This window comes from Varanus komodoensis, unplaced genomic scaffold (genome assembly GCF_004798865.1).
Source record: "Varanus komodoensis strain SLA01 unplaced genomic scaffold, ASM479886v1 scaffold37, whole genome shotgun sequence".
In the NCBI taxonomy this organism is placed as follows: domain Eukaryota; kingdom Metazoa; phylum Chordata; class Lepidosauria; order Squamata; family Varanidae; genus Varanus; species Varanus komodoensis.
In genome coordinates this window covers 4,218,563-4,232,527 of record NW_025335889.1, presented here as the reverse complement: position 1 = coordinate 4,232,527, position 13,965 = coordinate 4,218,563, and positions in this window count along the sequence as shown.

Sequence of the window (13,965 nt, the reverse complement as noted above, 5' to 3'; positions counted from 1 at the left end):
GCCACTGAGCTGTGGCCGCTTCTGGGTTCACTTTACTGCCACAATGAATCACATTGCAGCTAAAAAAAATGCGTGCACATTCAGAACTCTTAATTCACAAGGCTGCATTCGAACAAGTGGAGTCTTCTTCAGACACGGTGCTGCACAGGTACAGCGCAGCAGCTCCAACTAGCGTAACCAGACCAGGACAAGAGAGTAAAGGTGGGAAGCCTTTTTACGTGGATTATCTATTTACTTAAATGGATAAACTGAACCTACAGCCCTGCTAGGGCTCTCTGGGCGGTGTACATTTCCAATGGATTAAAAGAGATTGTTCTAAACCACTTGGAGAGCTTCTTGGTAATGAGAATGATGATGATGCCAACAGACTTTTTAAATTGAAAGAGCAATCTGGTGTCCCTTAGGTGGTGGGTGGTGGTGAGGGGGACAGGTCCTTTGGCTTACCAGATTCAAGGACGAAACTGAACTCAGCTTGGAGCTGGACCTCTGTGTTTAGATTCCCCCCGCAGCCAGCACAGAAGGAACCATGTGGGCTGCTCCTCCAGGGTCAAAAAAGGGACCACAGAGAAGGGAGAAATGGGGCGTCCTGGGGCATGAGGAGGTGGGAGCCTGCAGTGTAGGAGGGTATCCTGCCAGCTGTCAGCCCTCCAGCTGAGTTGCAGACTCAGGAGAGGAGAAGGAGGCGAAGCCCACTTCTACCGCTCCGCACAGGGTGCTTGTATGCCCCTGAGTTCGGAGGCTTCCAACCCAATGGATCCCACCTTTACTTACTATGCTGCTTATTCACTGTGTGAGTATCAAGGTCTGTAACTCACACCAGCAGGACCCACTGCTAGCAGGAATGGGGAGCTTCTGGTTGAGAAAGCAACCAGACACTAGCAAACATGCTCACTGGCAACTCAGCAGAGGTAGCCAAATTCCAAAACTTGTCCCAACATGACACCCGATCTTTTAAAAAATTCCTCCCTGGATGCAATCATTCCTGGCTCCTTGTGTCTTCTCAGGCCACTTGGGTTATGATTGCTTTTGCAGTGATCTCCAAGGGCCTCTATATGAGCTTCTAGATTCATATTTTTTCATAATTCAGTGATGGTATTTATCCAAAGAAGTGCCTTGTGGATTATGTTTCTTGTACTGTTACAAAATGCAGACATATCTATTCCCTGTGCTATCTGTTCTGAATTACTGAAGTTTCGATATAGCTGCTCCATGTGTAGTTTTCTATAAGAAAAATTCCTACCCTTCCTTCCTTCTATGAGCAAGTAAATCATGGCATATGTGAGTATATAATTTTTTACATGGTGAATTGTGCTTTTAAATCTGTATAAAATGGGTTTTTTCCCAAATTTCTGTTAAGGACTATAGCCAAACAATATACTAATAGCAGAGTCTAAGACCCCAGATAGACAGGAAAACTAACACACACACACACACACACACACACACACACACACACACACAGAGAGAGAGAGAGAGAGAGAGAGAGAGAGAGAGAGAGAGAGAGAGAGAGAGGTTTTTAATTGTAGGTGAAGCTCACAGTATTATTGTTACATTATTATAGTAGCTAATTGGATTGTAAAATGTTTGTTTGTTTGTTGGACATTATATATATGTATTAGATCACTGAGAAAGATCCTAGGTTGAAATGTGTTTGGACATCTCTGGGATGGGTTTTCTTGGTATTATAGGAATCATTGCACAGTATATTTAGGGCACCATCCTTGGCTAGTGGATGCTGCCTGGATGGCCACATCAGCCTAAAATGGTCCAGTAGAGAAAAGATCAATTCCAAATCTACAACAAACTTCACAACATATAAAATCTAGTATAAAAAGTAATAATCACCAATTTTTAGGAGTACTGGAGGGACAAAACAGACTTCAGCTGGCATCTGAATGTCCCATACAGAAGCACCAGGTGAGTCTCCCTGAGGAAGATGTTCCATCAAGGTGTGCTACCACCAAGAAGGCCTTCTCCTTGGTAGTTAGCCACTTCATTTCACTTGGTGTGGCACCCAACAGACTTAAAGAGGACCTCATGCTTCAAGCAAATATATATGGGAGAAGGTTTTCTCTTATTTTTTCTATAAAAAAATCTTTCCTTATGTGGATTCAAGTTATCTATTCTGTTCAGAAGCAGCCTTAAGTTCTTAGGTTTCTGCTACTGTCTAATTTCACTCTCCACTTTTCAGAAGTTGTTTGAAAACTGTTGAGCATTTGGCCATTGTGTACATACTTTGAGCAGATAAAATTCTAGGCATTTTGCCATCTTCCTTTGCTATTTTTTGTTTGAATTATTTCCTTTCTCTCTCTTGTATCGCTTACCCTCTCTCTTCCCCCTTTTCCTATTATTTAAATATAGATGATATAGATATAGATGGTATAGATATAGATATATAGGGTGGGGTTCTCTGTTTCAAAAATGTTAATCAGTGGTATTTCTGTTCTTAATAGGCAGTGATATAATTGAAGAATAGGTAAGGATGGAGTGTGATGGGTTGTGATGTTGTCTTGCTGGGAGTCAAAAATATTTTTATTTTTGTTTTGCTTTGCTGATTTTGATTCTTTTTTCTATTTTTGGACAGGTTTCAACTTCTCTTTAAACACTCTGGGGTTTAATTTTTTATTTTTCATTATAAAAGAATAGGTACAATGATGACATTATGAAATGAATTATTTCTATTTCTATATCCTGAATTATTTTGAAATAGATTTTTTGAAGAAAGGATACAATTTGTTTGTGTACTAGGGTAAATAATATATTCATAATAATTCCATCTTTAATGTAATTTCTTGGAATGTCAAAGAACTGTGGAAGCCAATTTAACACAAGAAAGTGCTTTCTAAATTAAAAGGAAATGAAACTAATGTGGCTTTCTTTGCTTGAAATGCATCTGAGGCAATAGATACTCATCATCTGACAAGAGACTACATGGGAGAAATTTATGCAACAGATAGTTCAACCAGGTTTAAGTGTTAGAGATCTTTATCCATACTTTTTTGTTTTCAGTTTAACAGGTTTCAGCTTAAGGTTTTTGATTCTGGTTGGAAAATGCATTGAGAAAGTAATGGCTCTCCAGCTATGTTTCATTTATGTTGCAGCAAATTACTTGATATTGAGCGTGACTGTGTGATTGTTGAGGGGTGGGGGGTTGGTGGTGTAGGATTTTAATGTTAACTTAGATCCCTTCTTGGGCAGGAATTCACCAGCCTCAAGATACAACCAGTGGTCAGATTTGCAATTCAGGCCTAGACGGCAGAACTTGTCCTAATATATTCATGAGAATATTGCATCCAGAGAGGAGAGACACTATACATTTATACCATCTGTCCACCATAATTCTTTTTGGTTAAATTATTTCTTGGCTTCTACATCTTTGTTATGTCAAATCAGACATGGTGAGATTGAAATGTTTGTAGTATCAGGCCATACCTCAGTCTGTTTGGATTTGCTAATCATAAATAGCCACAGGTCTTTGGCACTTCAGTGTTTCCTTGTTAAATGACAAGTCTTTAAAAATCAGATTCTTGCTGAGTTACAAGAATATTTTGAAAATAGTGAGTGAGGGTACAACCAATTCATGCTCCTCTGAATGGAAAGATAGCAAAGATTTCATCTGAGGCCTAATTATTGCTTATACTTTTCATAAAAATAATTTTTAAGAGAGTAACAAACAGACCTAAATGATAGCTTGACAACATTTATAAGTCAGTGTGCCATCTTTCCAAATACACAACTTTATCAAGAGATGCAGCATGTTAAATATGAATTAGAAAGAACATTCTTGCAGCATGAAAAATTCACACTATTTTGTTTAGGACTGACATTTTACCTGAAGGAGCATTTCCCCCAGTATGAACCTGCCCGCATCCTAAGATCATTTTCAATAGTCAAAGGATTTCAGGGAGGTGGCTACTAGGAAGGAGCCTTTTTTGTTGTGGCACACCTATTATGGAATAAACTTCCCAGGGAAGCTCCCTGGTAGCTGCATTATGCTCTTTTTGGCACCAGGTGAAAATCCTATTTTCTAGGAATTTTAGTTTTCATTTCTGTGCTGTTGTAACATGCCATCAAGTTGACTCCAATGTATGGCAGCCTTATGAATGAATGCCTTCCAAAATGTCTTGTGCTTTATAGCCCTGATTAGTTCTTCTAAACAGAAGGCTATGTTTCCTTTTATGGAATCAATCCATCTCATATCTCCTCCTCCTCCTCCTCCTTTTCCTCCTCCTCCTCCAACTTTTTAAGCAAGATTATCTTCTCCAGTGAGTCTTGCCTTCAGTTGCTGTGCCCAAAGTACAAGAGTTTCAGTTTTATTATCTTTGCTTCCAGGGAAAGTTCTAGTTTGATGAATCTGGGACCCACTTGTTCATCTTTCTGTCAGTCCAGGGTATTAAATTCTATAATGTATTTTAAATGTTTGTACTGCCACTAGATTTTATTCTAGGTTTCACTTTTCTACAGTTTTAATTATTTACATTTTTAATATTGCATTTTATGTTTTAAATTACTTTAAACTACCCAGATAGCTTTGGCCATTGGGTGATAAAAATGTAATAAATAAATATAAGAGGAATGGTGTAAAATATTGGCCAAATGCTTTAGACGATAAAAACATTGAACCACTGTGACAACAATTAAAGATGACAATTGCAAAATATTTACCCATTCTAAAGATATAAATCTTCAATTTTTAAAATTTTATTCAGAATTGTACAATACTGGCTGAGAAATATCAGATCATATCAATGGAGTTTTTAAAACTCAACTTAAATTCTCCTGTATTCAGAGGCAGCTTTTAATGGTGCCTTTGAAGAGTGATGAAATTACCAAAGCAATAACTAATAAGAAAATGAGGAAACCACCTAGTTCAGATATATTTCCAGCTGAATTTGTTCTTGCAAACATGAACAAAATTCTCACTGACTACAGTAAGTTCTTACAACATTAGTCCAACTGGACCCTGTTGGATTAATTGAATAGGAATTATTCAATTAATAATAATAATTAAAGAATAGGAAAAGGACTAATAATCTTAGATTAGATGACAATACATGTAACTGAAGCGTTTGTTAGAATCTGGATTTGGTCTTTCTGCTTTTATAGTTTCAGAACCACCTCTTACTGGAAGCATTATTTGAAGCCGAAAAACTGCATCAGCCTGCAATGTATGTTTATAAATATTTAAAATCAGTTAATAAAATTGATATACATGGTTTAATGAAAGAATGGGGCATTGAACTGGAATATCCCATATTATTCAGCCAATGGAGTGCTTCATTACTATCTATTTCACAAGGGATTGATTATAAGACTTATGGTATACTGAATTCCGCTCCTATCTCAATGGCCAATTCCAGAAGGTGGTGCTGGGGGACTTTGGCTGTGCGCCATGGAAGTTATGCCATGGAGTTCCACAGGGGTCCATTTTGTCCCTCTTGCTATTCAACATCTACATGAAACCACTGGGAGAGGTCATCAGGAGGTGTGGGCTGCGGAATCATCAGTACGCTGATGATGCCCAGCTCTACCTCTCATTTTCCACCAATCCGGGTGAGGCAGTGGCTGTACTGAACCGGTGCCTGGCCGAGGTAAAGGGCTGGATGAGGGCCAATAAACTGAAGCTCAATCCAGACAAGACAGAGGTACTGTTGGTGGGTGGTTTGGGCCTTGGGATGGGGGACTTGGGCCTTGTCCTGAATGGGGTTGCACTCCCTCTGAGGGACAGGGTTCGCAGCTTAGGAGTGCTACTTGACCCTGAGCTGTCTTTAGAAGCTCAGGTGATGGCGGTGGCGAGGAGTGCTTTCCTTCAGCTTCAGCTGATCCATCAGCTGCTTCCCTTCCTGGAGAACGACTGCCTGGCGACAGAGACACACGTGTTGGTAACTTCCTGATTAGATTTCTGCAATGCGCTCTACGTGGGGCTACCCTTGAAGACGGTCCGGACACTTCACTTGGTGCAAAATAGAGCTGCCAGGTTGCTGACGGGGACTGGGCGTTGTTCTCATATAACCCCAGTTCTCTGTCAGCTTCACTGGCTCCCCATTGAAGTCCGGGCCCAATTCAAGGTGTTGGTTATGACCTATAAAGCCCTTAACGGCTTGGGTCCTGGGTATCTAAAGGAACATCTGAGTCCATATATGCCCACCTGCCCCCTACGATCGGCAGCAGATGCCCTTCTCCAGGAACCCTCCGTGAAGGATATTAGGAGGGTGAGTACCCGGAGGAGGGCCTTTTCTGCGGTGGTGCCCCACCTATGGAATGTGCTCCCCAGAAAGGTCCGCCTGGCGCCGTCATTATTTGCTTCTCAGCGCCAGGCGAAGACCTTTTTATTTAAAAGCTATTTTAACTGTTAATTTATTATTATTGTATTTATAGATTTTAATATATAGCCGAGATGGTGCAAGTTTTTAAATTATTGATTGTATTTTTATGTATGTTGTGAGCCACCCCGAGGCTTTGTTGTGATGGGGGCAGCATAGAAATGTTTTAAATAAATAAATAAATAAATATTGTACAATAAACAAGGGATGGTCCTATGCATGTGCAGAAGTCTATATGCTTCAGTGGGGTACCAGTGCCACACAGAATCATATAACAGGTACCCTTTATTAGGTAACTGGGTTCTAAAGGTGTGTATAAAGGACAGTTGGAGGAGGAGATGTCAGTTGCCTTGAGCCCTTTGTAGGAAAAAGGCAGGATATACATCCAAAAATAAATAAATAAATAAATAAATAAATAAATAAATAAATAAATAAATGTTAACAAGAGAAATGTGCAATAGAAGCCAAAGTATTATATCAAATTATATGAAGGTGTGTGTACATGCTTAGTTGAGCAGAGAATGTGAACAACAAGATGTAGGTAATTGAAAGAAAGAAACTCTGCTAAGGTTCTGCTGAGAATCAATGGCTTCACCAAAATCTTCTAGAGAGCTTTATGGGTGAATGGGGACTGAATCACAGTCCAGCACTCCAGAACTATGTTTTCTACTGTACATACAAGACCCCGAAGTTCAAGCACCAGTCCTGGTCTTTTCCAGCAATAAGAAATAGAAGTTTGGTGATCTTGTACATTTTTATATTTACTATGAGAGAGGGTCACAGTGGAAAGTAATGGCAAAATCAATCCAGGGTGCGGGGAACATTCACTGCTCTATAAATATAAATCTTCCAAGAATGAGCATGCTGGAGACAGCACCAGTTTCATTTAACTTTAGCCCACATCTGTTTGACCTTATAATTCATCTTGTCCTCAGGGCTCATACTAATCAGTCTAGTTTTAATAATACTTCCTATGAATCATTGATGCTTCCTGATCCATACAGTCAAGAATGATCAGTGCATTCGTGAAAGCAATCCTGTGAACCCATGTTTCTCCTACATGAAGATTGATCTCCACATATACGAAAAATACCATGTGTGAAAACAGGACCAAAACAGACATTGTTTTGAAATGTAGCTGCTATGTACGTATTTCTTTCATTTTTGCTTTACTTAAAGAAGCAAGGAAAGGCATACAGAAATCAGCAGAGCAGGGGAAGGGTTAAAACCCCTATGGTAGTGTCATAATCTGCACTGGAGAGCACACCTACTCTAGAATTAATATTATTGTTGTTGCTATTTTATTAGATTGCATTTATATCCTGCTTTAAAGTAATGTTTGTTTTGGCTCACTGAAGCAGTGTGATGGGTGCCTTTCAAACAGCTGATTATAAAACATAGTTGTAGTGGTGACAGAATTGTAAGGGAGCTTTAGAGGAGCTCTCCATGGTGCTGAACTCCATTGCCAAAATAAATTCGTGCTGTGGCATACCATGGAGAGCTCCTCCAAAGCTGAAAAGAAAAGAAGAAAGACACTGCAATGGAGGAAAAGCCCTGCTGACATAGGAGTCGCCAGCCTCCCCTGCCATCTTGTAACTTCTGCAGTGAGGACAGACAAAAAGAATTCATTCAGCTTCTCCACAATCGCCTTGTCCTCCTTTCGTACTTGCTAAATTCCATTATCCCAAGTCAGGTTATTGGACCACCTAGCCTAGTATTGTCTAGCCTGCTGGTTGGCAGTAGCTTTCCAGCATCTTAGGCAGAGGCCTCTCATCATCTGCCATCTTAACCTTCTTTTTAGCTGAAGATCTCAGTCAAAACCTGGGACTGCATGCAAAGCATGGTTATGGTCCCTTCTGAGGAAGCATGCTAGATCTTAAGAGCTTCTAGGCCATGGAGTTCACAAATATATGTCTCATGGCTGCCAGTTATTTACCTGCCTCACACCACATGACAACTCACACTCAACCTATACTCAAGAGGTGATGAGTGTGGGTTGTCATAGGTTGTCATGGGTACAGCTACATTAAGGAACCATTGCTTGTTCATCAAGGAGAACCTACGAAAACAACACGTGGATGGTTGTTTGGTTGTGAACTATGGGTTGTTCAGACAAACTAATCTTCAGTTGGGTTCATGCAAAACAACCCACATTTCTACAGCCTTGAGTATAGGTTGAGTGAGAGTTGTTGTGTTGTATGAAGCCAGCCATTGTGCCATTCCTGGTAACTTTCATCTCTATGGCTGGGAATTTCCTATCTTACTACCAAACCCAGGGAGCTGTCCAACAGGTCAAGAAACTGGGCCATAGCCTAGTTGCTGAACTAGTAGGGGAGCTATCCATCCAAAGAGTCAGAGACTTGGCTTGCAGAACAAGATAACCCAACATTGGTTATTATCACCCATGTTGACTTGCTGCAATGTCAAAATCCAGTTCTATTTCCACAAGATGGTTTATTTTGCACAAACAAGCCACCCTAACAACACATGGCTTTTGCTTGTTTGTTCAGGGTGGCCTTTCAAGGCAGCTTGTTATGATGCTCAGACCTGGCAGAGTGAATTCTTCATGGTTTGTTTGAGAGGGCTACAAAGGTACTCAGCAAGAACAGGAAAAAACTTGGCAGTTCCAGCCAGTGCCTTCTACCTGGCTATTCATTTGACAGTGTATGGCTTAATTCCCTTGTGAACACATGGTTACGCATGCATGTGTGAGTGACTTACCTCTGAGTAAGTCTCATTTTCTTTTTTTAACCTTCCCCCAGTGGCATGGAAGCAGGAGAAAGCTTAGATCTTGCTTCCTGAATCATCATGTTGCCTTACCGGGGGTGGGGGGTGTCACTTACCCAGAGGGAAATCAAACTGCACAAGTACACATACCTGCGCTAGGAAGAGAAATGAGGGATCAGGAGCAGCCAAAAAGTCTCTTTTAAGTATGAAAGAAAGAAAAACTTCAGGTGCTTCATCCTAAAAAAGTATGACAACTAGACCCCACCCCATACACAGAAGATACGGCATGTGCATGCAACGAAGTTGCTTCCCGAAGGAGGAGGTAGGTGTGCTGTCAGCACAGCAAAAATATAGAGGATTGGTACCACAAAGACCCAAGGGATACATGCAGGGAGCAAATGGGAGGAGAAAGTCAGAAATTTGTCACTGGGCATGATGGAAACTGTGAGCCTTTTTTCTATCAAAACATACACAGGACTGCACTTCGTGACAGTCTTAGCTTCAGACACCATGGATTTGTCAATGGCTACTAGTCATGGTGGCTATGTCTTGCCACCATTATCAAAAGCCTCTGTGTCTTTATGCCAGTTGCTATGTCCAGTAGCTGGACATGGCTGTTGCACTCAAGTCCAACCTGTGAATTCAACCCTTTGGCCCCTGTGAGAACAGAATGCTGGACTCGATAGGTCTTATTCACCGTGGCCCTTCTAGTTAAGAATGCACAGCAATAAGTTAGAGCAGAATCCACATATCCCCTTCCAGAACAGCACACAAAAGATGAGGAAGGGCTGCACTCTTTTTCTAAATATGAGAATCAGTTACTTCATAGCATCAGGCCATAATTCCATTCAATTATCTTTGAAATTGATGGCGTTTGTACAAATGTGTTTCAGCATTATAAAAGGGGAAAGTTTATTTTAAAATCCAAGGAAAATGCATCACAGTTTGCAGCTTGAACAAATCAAAATAGATTTTGAACATTTAATGACAGTTTAGGAATTAATATTATATGCAGAATTCATTCTGTCTGGCCAGAGTCCTAAATAGTTCAGAATCCAATTATGATATTATTCACCTATTGGTAGACAGAAATATTTATTTATTTACTTATTTAAAATGTTTATATGCCGTCCTATTTGCAAAAAAGCCTCAGGATGGCTTACAATATAAAACAAAACATAAATAACATAAATAAATTCCTGACCCACACTGGCTGCAATTAAAAACATAGAAAAGACAATATTAAAACTTATTAAAATACCACTGGAATAAAAATGTCTTAACCTGATGCTGAAAAACAAATAATGTTGGCACCAGGCAGACCTCTCAGGGGAGCACATTCCATAGATGGGGCACCACTGCAGAGAAGGCCCTCCTCTGGGTACTTTGCCTCCTAATGTCTTTCACGGAGGGTTCCTGGAGGAGACCCTCTGCTGTCGATCTCAAGGGGCAGGAGGGCAAATATGGAAGAAGGCGTTCCTTCAGGTATCCAGGTCCCAAGCCGTTAAGGGCTTTATAGGTAATAACCAGCATCTTGAATTGAGCCCAGACTTCAATGGGAAGCCAGTGAAGCTGGTAGAGGACTGGGGTTATGTGAGAATAATGCCCAGTCCCCGTCAGCAACCTGGCTGCTCTGTTTTGCACCATCTGAAGTATCTGGACTGTCTTCAGGGGCAGCCCCACGTAGAGAGCATTACAGAAATCCAACCGGGAAGTAACCAATGCATGTGTCACTGTTGCTAGGCAATCGTCCTCCAGGTAGGGATGCAGCTGATGGATCAGTAGAAGCTGAAGGAAGGCGCTCCTCACCACTGCAGTCACCTGAGCTTCCAGGAACAGCACTGGGTCGAGGAGCACTCCCAAGCTGCGGACCCTGTCCTTTAGAGGGAGTGCAACCCCATCCAGGGCAAGGTCCAGGACACCTACCCAGGAGCTCGATTCACCAACCAGCAGGGCTTCCGTCTTGTCTGGATATTTTATATATTATAAAGTTTATATATTAAATATAATTTAATATTATTATATATGTATATATTAAACTCTGAGTTTTATGCTTCCAGGTGATAGATAGCTAAGCAGGGAAAAAGGCCCTGCAAACACATATTCTTAAAATGGAACGAGGGGCTAAAAAAGTAACTGATTAGACTCAATCATAAAAGGGAGCAATTCTTTTCCATTTTGGACCACAACTTCAGTGGGACTAATCAGCTTAAATCCAAATATTCTTGCTTAAGGTAGCTTTTGGATTGGGGCTTCTGTGGTGTTTGAACGCTTAATATCCTGCTGGGTTGCTATTTAAAGTGTGAGCATGCCTTTTGCACTGGGGGTGGGTGGGGGTGGGGGTGGGGACGGGATGGGACTTTAGAAAGGAGGCCTCCCAGTGTGACTCATGCAAACTTTCAGAATATGTTGAGCTCCTCAAAACAAATAATTTTTCCAAAAGAGCAACAGATTTCAAAGTTGGGAGCTAAGACCCAAATTGGCTTACTCATCCGTCTGACAGCCAGCTGTCAATCTCTGCTTTCTCCACGGGAAAGAAAAGCTCATTTTCCATGTAACTCACTGGGCTCAGCCTCCAAAACTCAGGAGAGTTTCAGACCTTAACATAATGCTGCATTCAAGTCAGTTTAGCAATATGTATTCACTTGTTACATTTATATCCTGTTCTTTCCTCCAAGAAGGCTTAGAAGGGCCTCCATTTTATCCTCACCAGACTGTGAGGTGTATCAAGCTGAGGGCCTTTGAATGGCCCAGTCACTCAGTGAGTTTCCGGGCTGTGTGGGAACTAGAGGCTGGATCTCTGGAATCTGGCTCCAGCACATTGGCCACCATGTCACCCTCATTCTTAAAAGTGTAGGAGTGCCATAAGCCAGAGGAGGACGGAAAGTAGATCTCTGGATGATTTGTGTCAGTCTGGCAAGGATGTCTGACTCAATTTTTTTCACAGTAGCAGTCATTCCCTCCCACCCCACTCCCAAACTTAGGCAATTAAAATGCTTGATTTGTAATGTGGGTCCATTTGAGCTTGTCTGTGCCTCTTGTAAATGCTGCTTATGGAATGCAGTATGTAATTCTGAGCCACCATTTTCACTTTGTGCCAGTTGGAGTTCTTATAAGTCTGCAGTCTTCATCTGCCTGGTCAAAGCTGCTGTAGGATAAGGAGCACAAACTGAAAGGACTGTGGGCATAATCCAGTATGCAAAAAGAACCACCAACTAGGAGACTAACCTGGATGAGCTACTTCACAGAGAATGTTATTATTTTATTACCATTTTATTGCATTCATTTCCCACCTTATTTCCTCTTGTGAAGAATTCAGGGAGTTCTTGTCTAGCTTCCTAATATCCTTTCAACAACAACCCTGAAAGGTAGATTGGGCTGAAAGTCTGTTACTGGCCCAAAGTCCTCCAGTGAGCGTCATGACTGAGAGGGGACTAGAACCTGGATTTCCCAGGTCTCCAGTCCAACACCTCCACCACCACACCACACTGGCTCTTTTATTAGAAGTGCTGTTATAGTACACTATTGAAGTCATTCTGTATTGGAGGGCTGCCTGGTGCAATTCCAGTTTAAAAGTAAAGAACCCTAACAAGTGGGAGAAAGAGTCCTGCAGTAGCATCTGGACAGCAGATTGAAAAAGCACATAAATCGCCTGGTCACAGTCTTTCCTATTAGGTTGAGATACTTGCATTTCTATTTATATTATACTTATTAATTCCAAGTGAGCATCTTTACATATAAATGAGCATACCGAAATGTTACTATGTTTTTGTTTGATGAGGATGAGGATGCATTCCCTTCTTGAAAATGGATAAATAGCAATGCTACCAGCTAGACCTCAGCTGAGGAGGCTAAGCCTAACAGGGCTTCCCTTTGTTCACTTGCCTCTTTTTGGAAAAGTGCTACTTGAGCTTTACAGAGTTCTCCCTTTGGTGGGGGTGGTGGTGATGGAATAGATGCTGATCCCCCCATGTACTATACAAACTCTTCAGGAACCATTTTCAGAGTCCTTACCACCAGTCCCTGCATTTCTGTTAATTGGGGCTACTGCGATATAAATAGACTTATGACCAGATGGAAACTTTGCTGTGATTTATAACTAGCTGAGCCATCACATGTTCCATTTGTACTCTGAGCAAGGGCACCATTAATTATTACTTGGTCCAGGCAAATAGCACTGGAAGGTATGACAATGCTGTAGCTGAAGCTGAAGCAGAAAAGAGAAAGGAGACCTAAATATAGCTTGGTTGCAGATATTTGGCTGAATCTGGTAGACACAGCTAAGGCTGGCACACTGCTTAAGGCCTACTAACATGCCCGTCAACTTCATTCCTTGGCTATTTGAAGATGGGCACAAGGCCTCACGGGCAAAGGTACAACTGATGGGGAAAAATAGATGCCTTGTTGTTCTCACCTGATGGCAGTTGGATGTGGCACCTTGATGAAATTGGTTTGCCACTAGCTAAAGCAAGGAAGATAAATTTTCCAAATAGTTTGCATATGCTAATTTATATTTATATATGCAAATTTAGAAACCATTATTATAATCTTAATAGAAATAGATAAACTTAGCATAGTGTGGAAGACTGTGACCAGGTGCTAACTGTGGATGGGCAACAGTTCTTAATTTTTGTTTTTAAACTGAACAGGGTGGACACCTTCACTTAGAGGATAAAAAGAGGACCCCTGGACACCTGGAAAGAGAGGACACCTGGACACCCTAGAAGGGCCATTGCTTTTCCAGAGAAAGGGTTTCTGCCACACAATGGATTGGATCTAGATCTACCCTGTATCAACTGCATTTGTGGAAGTGGACTTCCTTATACTCTGCTTTCCATGGAAAGCTCTCCAGTCCACTAAGAGACTCTATTGAATGGGATGATCTGTGGTGTGAGATGGAAGAGAAGTCCTCAGA